This window comes from Lacerta agilis, chromosome 1 (assembly GCF_009819535.1).
Source record: "Lacerta agilis isolate rLacAgi1 chromosome 1, rLacAgi1.pri, whole genome shotgun sequence".
NCBI lineage: Eukaryota > Metazoa > Chordata > Lepidosauria > Squamata > Lacertidae > Lacerta > Lacerta agilis.
Window position 1 is genome coordinate 24,413,310 of NC_046312.1, and position 16,415 is coordinate 24,429,724.

Genomic DNA, 16,415 nt, shown 5'->3' on the forward strand with positions numbered 1-16,415 from the left:
GTGTGTCATATGTAGAAAAGGGAGACACACTGGAAGTGAGAATGGCCCCAGAATAGAGGAGAAGGAAGAGGAAGAGGACAAAGAGGAAGAGGGCTTGGAGGAAGATACCCCAGAGGGACCAACCAGAGATATTTCGCTGGGAGCCCAGTATTCTGTTATAACCACGCCTGTACAATCCAAAAGCCTAGAATCAGTGAACATTGTGGGAGCCACAAGTGATTTGTTCAGGGAGGCATTTGGAATGTCAAATTGAAGGATGCCACCTCACCCATCAGTTCCTGTATATGCCCAAATACCCAGTGCCCTCACTGGAAAGAGACGTCCCCTCAAGGTACAGGCACAAATTATTTTGTCCCCAAAGGACCAGAAATGCAGCTATTTCCACGAGTGACCAGCATATTGTCACTAATGGCGCCTAGAGAATACTCTTAGGAACTTTTGGCAGCCTTGATCACAAAATCCCATCCATTTACTCTTGGGAAAAGTGACAGAATAAATACCTGAAACTCACCAAGCTCCACCAGGGGTGTGGGCTGAAGATAATCCCCAGAGTGGCCAAAAATATCCTGCATATAATTCTTAATGTAAGGTCCTAGGCAATGCCAGTCTCAGTAAAACACTACTCTCACTTTCCTGCCACGATGGGCGGCAGAAGGAGCCCAGAAACACTTGAACTGATTATTGAATCTTGGCTTACTCAAACCCCTTTGATTCTGGCCACAAGGATTTTAAAAAAAAATTGGTAAAGATGGCCAAAACTTGGAAGAAAAGGAAAAGAAGTTACAGAAGAACTGTTATACTTGTTATGGGAGACAGGATACAAAGCCTCTCAGAGAAAGGCATAAATTGTATCTGAAGGAAATCAAGTATTTAGGCTTCAATATATCACATCACAGAGGAAAGAAGCCATATGTCTCATAAGAGAGCCCACCACTAGGAAGCAGTTGTGGGACTTCCTAGGGAAATGCAGGGTGGTGCTAAATACCTGGCTTCAGTGTTTTACCAGAATCCCTGAATGATAGTACAGGAGGAGTGAAGGAAGACCCCTTGTGTGGGGACCAGAGCAGCAAGAGGCTTTTGAGACTATTAAGAAATGCCTAATGGAGGTTCCGGCCTTGAGGCTGCCAAACCCAGAGAAGCCCTTCCAACTGTATGTGCATGAGCAGAATGGCGTGGCAGCTGGAGTTTTGACTCAGAAGCTAGGAAGCTGGAATCGGCCTGTAGCTTATCTTTCAAAGCAACTGGACCCAACGGCTAAAGGATGGCCACCCTGTCTGAGATCAGTGGCAGCCACTGCAGTCTTGGTGACAGAAGCAGATAAATTCACCTTTGGCCAAGAAATGAATGTAAATGTACCCTATGCTGTTCTCACCCTCATGGAGTACAAAGGGAGCTACTGGCTGACAAACCCCCGAATGGCCCAATACCAGGGCCTGCTGTGTGAAAACCCAAGAGTGCACCTAAGAGTGGTGAATACCCTTAACCCCGCCACCCTGATGCCCCTACCAGACGACGAGGAAATAGAACACCATGATTGTCTCCAGGTGATGGACGAAGTCTATTCTAGCAGACCAGACTTGAAAGATGAACCCCTGAAAGAGCCTGATGTTGTATATTACACAGATGGGAGCAGCTTTGTATCCAATGGCGTTAGGAGGGCTGGGTATGCTGTGGTGACCAACGATGAGATTGTAGAGGCAGAAGCTCTGCAACCGGGAACCTCTGCCCAGAAGGCCGAAATAATTGCACTCACTAGAGCCCTGCAATTGGCAGCTGGATGTAAGGCGAATGTATATATACAGATTCAAAGTATGCCTTCTTAACCCTGCATGCGCATGGAGCTCTATGGAAGGAAAGAGGTCTGATAGGAGCCCATGGAAAAGCCTTGAAGTATGGACAAGAAGTGGAAAGTCTATTAGAGGCGGTGTGGGCCCCTGAGAGGATTGCTGTAATGCATTGCAAAGGACATGGGCGAGGCAAGGATTTGGTCACCAGAGGCAACCATAAGGCAGACAAGGCTGCCCGAGAAGCAGCTATGCAATCACCACCTCCAACCATGGCTGCACTCATCCCAGAAATAACCACTGAAGACTTGGAACCTCAATATTCTCCTGAAGAGCAAGAATGGGCACAACAGGAGGGAGCCCGACTGCAAGATGGATGGCTACTCCTCCCAGACAACCGAGTGTTCGTGCCCCAACACTTGGCCAGCAAAATTGTGAGAAACTATCATGAGTCCACACACTTGGGTGGCACTGCTGCTAGGGAACATCTCGGGAGAAAATTGTATGTGCCTAACCTCTCACAATTAACTGCTGCTATCTCCCAGAGGTGTATCCTTTGTGCCAAAAACAACCCCAAGCAAGGAATGCAACCCCCACCGGGTGTACAACATGTGGGATACAGCCCTATGGAGAATCTGATTGTGGATTTTACTGAGTTGCCACCTGCAAGGACTTGCAAATATCTGCTAGTGTTTGTTTGTACGCTGACCGGATGGGTAGAGGCGTTCCCAACACGGACTGAAAAAGCCAGGGAAGTAACTAAGAAACTTCTAACCGAACTAATACCCAGGTTCGGACTGCCCAGGAGTATAGGGAGTGATAATGGACCAGCCTTTATCGATCAGGTAGTGCAGGAAGTGTGCAAGAAACTTCAGATAAAGTGGAGACTGCACTCTGCCTATAGGCCACAGAGTTCGGGAAAAAACTGAAAGGATGAACCGGACTTTGAAAATCCAATTGGCCAAATTAACCCAAGAGACCGGACTGAAGTGGACAGATGTCCTCCCTATAGCTCTGTTCCGAATTCGAAGCGCCCCCACCAAGAGACTTAAACTGTCACCATTCGAGCTCCTGTATGGGAGGCCACCTCCATTTGTTCGTGAAAAACCAGCTGGACTGGACAGGTGGAAGAGCATATCACCTTCCACAAACAAATAATCTCTCTATCTGTCTGTCTGTCTCTCTGTGTCTGTGTGTCGTCGTTCCCTCAGCAGGTGGGCCCTCGAGCAAACACCGTGCAGCTTTGCTGAGCCAGTCCATCAGTTCCAGCCTGGCTATAGCTTGTGGGTAAAGGAGTGGAAGCGCAACCTTCTTACACGGTCCATACACGGTTCTCCTATCCACCCCAACGGCGGTGAAAGGCCGAGGTGACCCCCTGGAGTCGACACCCTGCTGTGCCTAGCCAGGAGTAGGTACTCAACGCACGGTGCACCAGTCTCCCCTGCTGCGTCTGACCGGCAAGGACGCCCAGCGCACGGGAGACCGAATTGAAGTAGCCCCTGCTGTGACACACAGGACGCTGTCACTCGACGCACGGGCCACCGGAAACCTCCATTTTATGCAACAGAGACCATCTCCAGCAGAACCACATCAGAAAAATTGGTCAGAAGGACATTGTTATTAGTGGTTTGTCGACCAGTTGTTAGACAGGGCATAACTCTATAGATTGGGAGTGTTAGAGGTTTGAACAATGTTGGTCTAGACTGTTGGGATTGGACGGGAAATTGGAAGGGAAAATCCTGTTGACCCCTTGAAATTGACTTTGTCAAAGTAACAATATCCCTTTCTATTCCCTTGCGTGTATATAGTTGGGAACCAGAGGGGGAGGGCCTAGTCTTTTATACCTATGGGTGTATTTTTACTGGAAAAGAGAATAGGGAGTCCATTCTACCGCCAAACAGTTCTTACTGTTAGAAAGTTATTCCTGACTATTTGCTACATTGCAACTGCTCTCAAGAAGTCAGAATAGGTAAAATATTCACTGATCCTATTCTTCTCACACTAATTTCATTAGTTCCTTCCAGTCCTCCAGTAAATGTCATCACCCTCCATAAGAAATATGGGCCATATTCAGCTGTAACAGTAAACCAGAATTTAGTCCTCGAGGAATGAACTTGGGGTGAGGCACTGGCTCTTATTCGACTTTCTCCAGTGTAGTCACAAGGAGATTTGAAGCTTTCACACTAGGGGACACGCCACCCAGAGTCACCAAAGGGGGGTGGGAAGTCCTTTTATGTACAGGAACCGCAGGCTTACCAAATATACCTGTGGTTGCCACGCAACTGCTTACAGTCCAAGGGACTGACTGGAGAAGGACACCATTACAACGTTCGCCTCATACATGGCAGCGGTTGTGAGTGGGGCTGAGGAGAAGGTGGCTGCAGGAGGAGAAGGGATAGTGGAAAGCGGCAGAGGTATCAATGAATATGATACGGATGTCTTTGAAGTGGAGAAGATCCTGGACATGAAAACCACAGATAGTAAAATACTATACAAAGTACGATGGAAAGGTTATTCACCAGATGATGATACATGGGAACCTGATGAACATTTTGAAGACCCTATAGGGGTGTTTGAACACTGGATGGATCAAGTTATAGAGGAAATCTCAGTAGGTCAATCTGAAGAGGAAGCAGAACAAGCTGCTCCTCTCGATTGAAAGGGGGGAAATGAGGCACCAAGATACGAGCCCCTGAACGAGCCCCTGAACCCCATTTCGGAGATGCCCCCACTCCATTTTAGAGATTCAACTTTGCTTGAACTTTGCTTCAACTTTGCCAGCTAAAATCCTTACATTGCAGCTTCTTAGATAAACTTAGACATATCAGCAGTTTCAGCAGTTCAGCAGTTCAGCAGAATGCCAGTAAACGGCCGACCGCAGACTTCCTCTTTTTTAACACTCTGTCTGGGTAGCTAACCACAACTCATCCTGTGACCAAGCCATTTCCTGTGAACATCAGCAGAAGCCAAAATAAGGTCCCAGGTGCAGTTGGGGGTCAACGGCTAGGCATTTAGGCACTGAAATAATAGCATATAGCACCTCCTGGCGGCTAAAGCAGCTTGAAACAGACAAAGGCAGCCGGACAAAGGAAATGTTCTGATTTGCTAACGCAGTATTATAATATTAGTTCTGATAGGCCAGGAGGAGGGATTTAGGAGGAGCTTTACTATGTCATAGAGAGTACTTAAGCTTGCCCCACAGGAGGTGGGGTGTGCATTTGCCTTTTGCTTACTGAATGCACCTTATTGCAATAAAGAGACTTTTTTCTGAAAACTTTGCTGCCTGAAATATTTTCGTCTGGTCTTATTGGGTCAAGGCATACAGGCGTAACATTTCAATCAGCTAATTTTTTAAGATTAGCATATCATGGCAAACAACAAACCCTAAGCTTTTTATGCACACATACAAATACACATTAAATGTAAGTGTTACCTAGCATTGTGTTAGTTAAGCCATAAATGCCAGAGAGGGGGTTCCTTACAGTGTAAGTAACAATGATTCAATGTATATAAGGCCGCATTCACATCCTACATTTAAAGCATCTTTAACAGCCACGACTTCCTGCTATCTGTGGTTTATTAAGGGTGATGTAAGGAGACCCCTGGTCTCCCCACAGAGCTACAATTTCCAGAGTTCCCTTTCCCCAGTGAACTCTGGGACCCACAGCTCGGTAAAGGGAACAGGAGTCTCCTAACAATTCTCAGCCCCCTTAACAAACTGCATTTGCCAGGATTATTTGGAGGAAAGTCATGGCTGTTTAAAGTGGTATTGTAGTGTTTTAAATGTATAGGGCGGATGTGGCCTAAGAGCATACCTCAGTATCAAGGTTGGGGCAAATGGGTGTGCCAGCAACATAGCTAGGGGGTGATGAGGGGGCAGAGTGCCCCAGGTGACATTTATCTTTGGGAGCAGCACCAGGCACTGGAATTTAAGCAAACACCCCCTCTCTTGTGGAGGAGATACCCTTGGGTAAGCACAGAAGGGCACAGCAGCCTGGGTGCCCTGCAGGCCCAGCGCTGCCTGTAAAAGCAGCATGGGGCTGGCACATGCCCCCTGCCACCGCATCCTCCTCAGCCACCCTCCAGCTGGAGGGCATCCAACAAAAAGGTAGTCACTCTGGCAGCGCACCCTGCCCACATAGTTTGGCATGCACGCCCTGGGCACTAGGGGTGTGGGCAAACTCCGCCAGTGGGGTGTGCTTTGCCCTACCCCAGGAACTGGTTCTCTGTTTCAGTCAGCGAGTCCTGTCCTCCCACAGGATGCTCCCTCCCATCCCATTGTTTCCCCTTTCTCCATTTTCTATTTGCATCCTCCTGGGCACTCAGTAAACATTATCTTGCCACTGAGCATGACTGGTCCCCACTGGGCTGTTTGCAGCATTTCCATCCCCTTTAGTCTTCCACAAAGAGAGGTTTTTTTTTTTTTTTTTTTAAAAAAACTTCTTCAAACCTTTGAGTTCCCCACAAGCTTGCTGACTTTTCCCTTTGGGCATGAATCTTACCATGTTAGCTACAAATAGCTTGAATATGGGGAATAGATAGGACTGCCATACATCCTGATTTTCCAGGACATGTCATGGAATTCACTTAAGAAAATGGTGTCCTGGGTTATTTTTCAAAAATTGGGCAAATGTCCTGGAAAAATGGCAACGGGGGTTAAATCGTGCCAAAAATGCCTTAAAACGCTCCAAAACTGGAAAAAAAAATTATTGTAGTTTTTACTAAGAAAAGCTCAATAACTTTTGGGATGTCCTGGTTTTTAGTTTTTGAAATATGACAACCCTAGGAATAGAGAGAAATGTTCTATTATAGAAAGGGCAGGGATGTGACACTAATCCAGAATGCGGCTGCCAGACCAGTGACTGGGAGCAACTGCCAGGGCCATATAACACCAGTCTAAAAGGATCTACATTGGTTCCCAGTACATTTCCAAGCACAATTCAAAGTGTTGGTGCTGACCTTTAAAGCCCTAATCGGCTTTGGCCCTGTACACCTGTAGGAGCATCTCCACACCCATCATTCATCCCAGACCCTGAGATCTAGCTCTGCGGGCCTAGCTCAGAGAGCTTACAGGGAACCAGACAGAGGGCCTTCCCTGTAGTCACGCCCACCCTGTGGAACGCCCTCCCATCAGATGTCAAGGAAATAAACAACTGACTTTTAGAAGGCATCTGAAGGAAGCTCTGTTCAGGGAAGTTTTTAATGTTTGATGTCATATTGTGTAGGAAGCCACCCAGAGTGGCTGGGGGAACCCAGTCAGATGGGCAACATATAAATATTTTATTTATTTATTTATTTCCCATCAGTGCAAGGATTTCAGCTTGAGGAATGGAACTTCCTCACTCTCCTCTCCCCATGTCCCATCTCAAAATAATAATAATTAAAAAAAATCTGTCCCCCTAACCCTCCAGAGCAGATTTTGGGAGGGAGGGAGATACACAGGGAGGATGATTGCAGGGAGAAAGCCTGTTGCACAAGCAGAAATCCTTGCAGAGAGAGGACATTTTAGTTGAATACTGCCCTCTGTCCATTTCTGGTCATCCAGAGCCAGGCTCTAATAAATCTGAACAATGGTTAGAACAAAAAATGCAGGAGGGAATTATTATTTTCATTTCATTGTATTGGTATGTTTGTATCCTGACTCTCTTTCATCATTGAACTCCAGGCATAAAAGAAGTTGATTTGAACTGGCTAGCTTGAAGGGGAAGCAATATGGTTTTGTTCTTTAAACAGTGCTAACAAGGCAGAAAAGGAAGAGCACTCTTTCGGTTAAAAGAATATCAGAATGCACTCGCTCCACAAGCCTTGGCCTTCTGCATGTAATCTAATCTCGAGTTGTTTTACAGAGCTGCAAACTGGTAACAACTTTGATATTTTCCAGTAGTGCACTTTTTATCTCTAGCTTACAATGTGACAGAAACAACAACTCCTTAAATTGTTGGGTGATGGATGAGGGGGAGTGAGGCACGCATGCATGTTTCAGATATTGCTTCATTAATGCAGAGGAAGAATAAAAAGGCAGAATCTATTGTGCTATGATAAGGAGGAGATGTGGGGAAGCTCTGGCTTCTGTGATTAGGACTTTGGTGGCAAGCCCATCATTACATCTCCATGTGTGAGAGAGACATTAGCAACTGCATTTAGTTTTCCCTGCTTTATATGGTTTGCGCTGCAACCCCATGCACACTGAATACAACAGATTTACTTCTGAGTAAATTTATTAGAGCCTGAGTAAAGGGACCCAGGTGGCGCTGTGGGTTAAACCACAGAGTCTAGGGCTTGCCGATCAGAAGTTCGGCGGTTTGAATCCCTGCGACGGGATGAGCTCCTGTTGTTTGGTCCCAGCTCCTGCCCACCTAGCAGTTCGAAAGCACATCAAAGTGCAAGTAGATAAATAGGGACCGCTCCGGCGGGAAGGTAAACGGCGTTTCCGTGTGCTGCTCTGGTTCGCCAGAAAGCAGCTTTGTCATGCTGGCCACATGACCTGGAAGCTGTCTGCGGACAAACGCCAGCTCCCTTGGCCTATAGAGCGAGATGAGCGCCGCAACCCCAGAGTCGGACACGACTGGACCTAATGGTCAGGGGTCCCTTTACCTTTACCTTTACCTTAAACAAGCGTAAGACAATGCTCTTAGACTTCCATAGCCAGAATACATGTTTTTGCCACCCACCAATGGTCACATTATTTCTATCCTGCCTTTCCTCCGATGAGCTCAAGACAGTGTGTGCACACTTCTCCTCCCCAACCCATTTTATCTTCACAACAACCCTCTGAGGTAGGTTGGACTGGGAGATGTTTTGGACTACAACTCCCATCAGCCGCATCCTGTGTGGTGAGTTTTCAGGGCTGATGGGAGCTGTAGTCCAAAACATTGGGCAGACACCAGGTTAGAGAAGAGTGTAACAACAGAATTGCAGAAGGAATGAATCTACATGTTTTACATACAGCATATTACATACAGAACTGGACCTACATTGTTGATTATTAGTATTAGTATTAGTTATTAGTATTGCACTGGAAAGGCTTTCCATAACCAGAATACATTTTGTTGTTGTTTAAATTGCAGTTTACCTTAGGACCAGCTTCTCTTATAAGTTTCTGCTTCTTCAAAATGGAGATAGTTATTTTTTCAGAAACAATTTCTCATAAAATAATATTCGTTTTCATTGTCCTGCACTGTTGCCTCTGATACTTATTGATCTCAGGAAAACGTTGCTATATAGAAAAGCATGGCCAGCAATAAACTGGTCTGAGGTCTCTCAAATTGTTGGTAAAGGTCAGTCGTGGCATTTTACTGCCTCGGTCTTATTACTGTGTGGTGTGTGCTTCTTTTTATATGGTATCAGATGATGAGGCCAAAATTCACTGATTTTCAGGATTGGATTATATGGGGTCACATCATGTTAGGCCATCTGACTGATCTTTTATACAAGGCCAAAGCATTTTGCTGCATGAGGCAAAAAGGCAAGATAGCAAACATACACACACACACACACACACACACACACACACACACACACACCACAATTCTGTGTACAGAAGTCAACCATACTGGCAGTTCACCAACAATGGCAATCCTCCTCCACCATACCTGGGGGCAGATTTCATGGCGCACAGACCATGCCGCTTAGCCTCTGCTGCCTGAAGTAGCTTTCTTACTCTGCCTAATAGTAGAGCTGGTCATGCTAAAAAGGCAATGATATATTTCTTTCCACTCACCTCACAAGAAGAAGAGTTTGGATTTGATATCCCGCTTTTCACTACCCGAAGGTGTCTCAAAGCGGCTAACATTCTCCTTTCCCTTCCTCCCCCACAACAAACACTCTGTGAGGTGAGTGGGGCTGAGAGACTTCAAGGAAGTGTGACTAGCCCAAGGTCACCCAGCAGCTGCATGTGGAGGAGCGGAGACGCGAACCCGGTTCCCCAGATTATGAGTATACCACTCTTAACCACTACACCACACTGGCTCTCCAGTGAGAGTACTTTCAAGTACTTTCAAGTACTTTCAGGGTACCTAAAAGGCCAGCCATGGTATGCATTATTTATTTATTTAAAATAGTTGCACTGCTTCCATATTATATTGGCAAACAATTGAAATTATGATGGGTGGCGCTCACAAAGCTTCTGAGTTCATCAACTATTGACAAAAGATATTTTCTTACCGGTAATTGCCTGCATAGGCACATATCGATTGCTGCACTCTGCACTGACTTGGGTAAATGCAAACTTGGCAGGGGCATTTGGCACCCATGAAGCTACTCTGAGGGACTTTGAGGGCCCCATACAATGCATGGTTTGTGGGTTACCCATATGTGTGCTAGAATATGGTGAAATGTTGGGAGAGCTTCAGAGCACGGCAAGAGAGACGTCTGTTTGGCTGCTTTGAGGACAAAACGCTGAAGTAGATAGGTCTTTGGCTTGTTTTTAGGAGGAGGATGTTGGGAAATGATTAATACTGACTTCAAAGCTTGGTAATAGCAAATGAGGCTCAACACTACAAGGGCCAGCTGGATGCTACTTCTAATGTCAAAATTCAGGAATACAGTTCTGCCCTGATATAATTTCCTGGTCCAAAGGAGTGTTAAACTAAAGGTCACTTGATTACTGGGCAGCTGAATAGAGATCACAGTCAGTCATTTCATACAGAGTATTGAACAGTCATTTTGCAACATTGACCTGAAGGTGAAAGGGATCCGTAAGCCTCTGCTAATCTCCTGGTGTCCTTCAGTTTTCTGATTAGGAAAGAAAAGCACCCCCCTTACCTGCCTTCCAAAGAACATGTATTTATAGCCATTATGAGACAGATGTTTGGGGTTTAATAACTATGACATAACATAAAAGAAACACTGTCTTCAAACAAGAGCACCCTTTATCTCACCTTGTCAAGTTATTTTCTGCCAGCCAGCAATGAAAGATTGGGAGAGATCTTTAAAAGCACAGATGTGGATCTTTAGACTTGGGGAGGGTAAGGAATGGGGTCCCCGCTTCTTTTTATGTGTCTTAAATTGTCCAAGAGTGGCAAAGAGTGTAGATATGAGTAATCTTCCCTCTGAAGAAAGATGCCTGAAGCGTTGTGGTTCCACAAGCAAGACTGCCCGTTGTATGCTTAAATATTGACTTGAGAATGCTACAAGTGAGTATAGATCAATTGTTCCCTCACTTTTTGCTTTCCCGCCATCCTGTAGCTCCTACATTGTTCTTGAGATTGGAGTTCTTGAGAATGAAGTTTTGGTTAGGAGCGCGGAGCACATATTGGTTGAAAAAAGGAGAAATTCTTAATCTCAGTCCTGTCACAGCTACATACGCTCCCATACTTCCTATCCTTCTTCCTTACCAATTCCAGTTCCAAAAGGGCCTCTTCTCCCTTCTCTGGTTGCATCTTCTCTTGACATTGGAGGCCTCCTTTATGGTCTCACTTGCCACATCCTGTACAGCGTAGCAACCCTCTCCTCTCCAGTCCATAACCACCCCCAGCTTCAGCCCCCCAATATCAGCCCCCCAATATCATCTCCATCTCAACTGCAGTGGAACTATAGGTGTGGTCAGGTGTTCATGAAACTTGTGGATTGGGGCAGGAGCACATGTGCAAGACCCACCCCATGCACATTGGCCTCACCTACTCAGCTCCTAGTCTTGCCTTACTGAGTGTGTAAAACATACAAAAAGGGCTTTACTCACATTTGCTTGAATGCAAGGAGAGAATGCAAGGAGTTGGGGTTTCTTTGATTCAGTTTTTTTCCCGTGTTTTTTCCCCTCTCTGATCTTTTTTTCCTTAGTGAGGCAAAGAAAAGCTGTGAGCAGTTATAAGCATGCCCATCACTGTGCTTCCCAGATAATTCAACTGAAAACAAATTGTATACATTTGAATGGATGGGGGTCTGGACCACAACCCTCGTTTGGGGACACACCACTTGCGGAAAACTATGGATTGCATCAGACATTATGTGGGCAGAAGATAATTCATGCAATGAAACTTTCCCTTCCCTTATTTCCTCCCCCAGACCCCTGTATCCCAAATAACCCTGGCCAGGGGCTGAGGGAGATCTACCAAACATTGTGGGCTGAGTCATTTGGCACTATATTTAGCATCTGAAATCGGTTGGAGGAATCTTGCAGCAGCAGAGCACAAGATTCCTTTACTCCATTTTGTTGGGTACAATCCTGTGTTTCATCAGTTATGTACTTTTATATTTTCTCCTGAAAGAGAACTGGTGGTAGTGATGATGTCTCAACTGACTGTGTGTGTCTGAGCATAGCAAGCTTTCGGTCAATATGAAGATATACAACTGTTATTTGTGCATTTTAATTGAAGAACATTGCATTATAGTTAATCCTACCAAAAGAGCAGATGTATCAACTTAAATGATTCATTAACAGCAATAGCTAGCTTTGCATTTTAAACTCTGCCCCATAAAGACAAATTTATATTTCACAGAGGAAAATTATACCTAGAGAATTTATAGGTCCCACCTGGTTTACTTGACGGGGTCACCTCACAAGATTTCACAAATTCCTCTTCCTTAAAAGAATGCAAAGCCATACGTACACTGAAATCTCATGTGTGAAAAGGGCCTAATTCATTTCAAGGGAGGCACCTATGTTCACCTATGTTCTCCTCCATTGAAATGACTAGATATGCTCCATGCATTTAGCTATGCTTCGTTATCTGGAATAGATTGCTAGGTTAGAACAGCTCTCAAATTCAGATTCCCGGTGCCTTTTATTTACAATAACATGGGCAACTTCACACTGTAAATATTTCAAATTATACTTCCTTCCAGTCCAAAGTATACCATCTACCTGTATGCTATTTCTGTACTGACTTCTTCTTCTTCTTCTTCTTCTTCTTCTTCTTCTTCTTCTTCTTCTTCTTCTTCTGTATGTTCAGCTTTAACTGCTGAGCACACTAATCTATGGGCCTTGATACTTTGTTTATCACAAAGATCAAAGCAGATATATTCTCCAGAGTCACAAAAGTTGGCAATTATATCTAGCTGTTTAGACATCCATCTTGCACTATATACAATTAATGTATAAACTGAAAAATTACCACAGGATTTCCAATTTTTTTTGCTTATGTAAGTTATACACTTACCCAGGGGAAAGGTTCCTGTTACTGAAGGATGCGTGGCAGAATGATCGACATTTGGGGAGCATGATAGAATAGTGGGGGAGAGAATTGGTTGAAAGGGCTAGTCGGAGACTTAAGATGGGAAGGAGAGACAAAAGGATATGACATAGGATAGTTGCTTGTTTATGTGTTCAGAAAATGTATAAACCACTTCCTTAAAAAAAAAAAAATTCCAAGTGGTATACAAGTCCAAGTATATATTAACCATTACTAAAATAAATGAACCAATAAAAAAAAAACAATACACATAAACCCATCAATTAAAATGAGTTTGATTTCAGCCCTCTCCTTCCCACACTTTCCACGCCCCGTAAATCTGTTCGGGAGTATTGGGAGGGAAACACCAAAACAGGTTTAGGGGGTGCATGTGGGGGGAGTGTGAAAAGCCTTGTTGCACCTCATTCCTCCCATGTACATTCCTCATTCCTCCAACTTAGTGCTACACTGAATTCCACCCAAAGCTAAAATAGGGAAGGCACCTGCTTAATGCGTTCTCCCAATTCTTTCTTTTGAAGTTGGGTCATCTGACACCATGGTGCCATCAGGTGATTGGCAGGTGGGTGGCACCAGCCACCTGTGAAAGTAGCCCACAGGAGATGAGGAAGCTCAGGACTGGGTCCACTTGATCCCCACCCTTTCTGCAAAGCAACACTACTACCTCAGGGGCATGGCAGAAAATTGAAATGGCAGCTGGACCCAACTGATGAAAGTGCTGCTGCCTTCCACTGTCACTACCAGGTAAGCTAACCAGGGGCTTCCAGTAGAGGAGGTCAAACACAAGAGGTCTCAACTTTGCCCAGTAAACATGGAACCAGCATTGCCTGCCCACTGCCTTCCAGGCACACAGCATCCTTGGTACAGGGGTTCATGGACACCATAGTTCCAGCTGTGGCCCCAAACTGTGTGTCATAGGCAAAATCTTAGACTTGAATTTGGGGGGAAATGACTGAGACATCGTGGTCCAACACAGTATAATGGTCAGCCTGAATAGCTCCATTGATCAAAGTGTGGTGTTGATAATACCAAGATTTCAGGTTTGATCCCTGTATGGGAGAGCTGCATATTAGGAATTTGGGCTGGATGATCCTCAGGGTCCCTTCCAATTCTATAGTTCTATGATTCTATGAAAGAAGGATGTCCTCGCCTCTTCTAGCCCACCATGTTTATAGCCCTCCCCCAAAAAACCCCCAAAGAAAAGCACTACTTCTCTGTTTGCTTAAGATTTCTGCTTTCCACACTCCTCTCCACCCAGAGGCATTTTCAACTTTTCATCTGGTACATGCTAAGTGAATGTATTTGCATAACAGTGTCTCAAAAGCGATTTCAATTGGCATTGATTACATGCTTAGGGTGGGATGGGAGAGAAAGTGAATTGCAGCCCTGGATTTGCCTTTCAGTGGATGGAAAGTGAACTTTTATCCTGTTTGAAGCCGGGGGGGGGGGGGAAATTCTCAGCATTTTGATACTATTTTGTTGTGTGTGGTTTTTTTTTAACAGAGCACGTCATTTCGGATATTAAAGTATGCAGCACGTTGGATAGTACGTTTTAAAATACTGTTCACTATGAAAACGTATAAAACCCCTTTCCTTTATGCTAGTTGCAAGAGGTGTGTTTGATGCACAAAGAATATATTTGCAAACAACAAAGGTACAAATGATGAGGATTGGGGGGGGGGGAGAGAACCATGTTTAAAACATGAAATTACTCATTATAATAAAATAATTATCATGTCTGTTACCATGAACACCAAACACATTTCAAAACAAAGGTCTTCATCAGTGGCATGTTATACTGCTGTGCCAAAAGTTTGTCCTGCGTTTTTTGCGCATATATATATATATATATATATATATCAAAGGGAAGAGAAAATTTCAGTGAAATTATCATGGGTAAAGGAGGCAGCATGCCTCTCAATGCCAGTTGCTGGAAACCACAGAAGGAGAGAGTGGTTTTGTGCTCAAATCCTGCCTGTATGTTTCCCATAAGCATCTGGTTGGCCACTGTGGGAACAGGGTGCTGGACTAGATGGGACTTTGGCCTGATCCAGTAGGGCTGTTCTTATATTCTTGCATTCATTCCTTATGGTATCTTCTATATGCAGCATAAAGGCATATTGGAAGTTACAGTATTCTCATTGGCTACCAATGACTGTAAAATTCCTTGTCCCAGGGGAGCCGACTTGGACCCCAGGTTATGGGTGCCCAGTGTGTGTGATGTCATGACGTCACCTTGGCAAAGTGATTGTCAGGGTTGAGCCAGACGATGAGGAGGAGTGGTGGCAAGCCTCCCCCCCCCCCGGCGAGGCTGCACCCATGGAAGAATCTGGGGAAACGGAGGAGTTCATACCTGGAGAAGACTGGTGGCGGCACTCCTCAGATGAGGAAGAATCAGATGGAGAAGGGGAAAGACCAGAACAGGAGGAGGAAGAAGTCGAACCAGAATCAGGCCCTTGTGAGGAGAGAAACCAGCGGGGCCCCTCCCCTCCTCCCTTCTCAGCTGTAGAGTGTAGAGCTGAGAGACGCAGGGAACAACTAGAGGCAGCTGCAGTTCGTAAGAGATGTGATTACGGGCCAGCTACTTAAGGAAGGCCAGCTGCTCCCTTCACTAGCACCTGCAACTACTGTGCTGGAGTGCATGGTTGTTCTTGCTCATCCTGTTCCTGGTTCTTGTGTTCGTGACCTCGGCTTCCTGACTTCTGGCTTGAACCGACTTTGGCTACCCCTGACCCTTCTGCGACTGCCTGACTTCGTCTGGCTTCTGACCCGGACTGTTCGACCTCGACTTTATCTGACTCTGACTGCTGCTCTTCAGCACACCAACTTGTTGGTGCCCTAACAGTGATGTCATGATGTCATGGACGCCCCCAGGCCTCAGAACCTGACTTCCGGTGCCACTGGAGATGCTGTCTGAGGCCTTGTGAGACCTCGGAAGTTGCGTCGGGGGCCCTGCGGTGTGGGTGCTGAGCACCCACAACAAAATATTTGTGGGTGCTCGGGCACCCAGAGCCCCCTATAGTTTGTGGCCCTGCTTGACACCCAATCTATTTTCAATGCTGAAGCTTGAATGTTTTCCAGAATCTTTCCACATGCAACTTTCTTCTTTGATTAGCTTTTAATGGCTGGGGCTGAGTAAAATAAATAAATAAATACATCTGTTTGCATAACACCCTATGTTTTAATTTCAAGTATTTAGCTTGCTTGTTACTGATTGCGTTTTCCTTACAACATTATTTGCTTCAAGCAGTTTCTAGTTCTGACAGCTGCTACAGGCAGGTAGAGAGCACCATTTCAAGTCTTCTGAACAATGTTTGGCTCCTGCCACCATGTGCCTACTTGTCCCACCCGACAGCTCCTGGTTTCTTTGGGGAGCAGAAAGGTGGGACACGAATCACCGTGGGACAAACTTAAAAAGTGACAGCCATGCCTAGGTTATCTGTTTCCACCTTCTGTTCAGATAAACCAAAAACTTTGAAGCTGTTAAAACAAATTAGTTTCCATC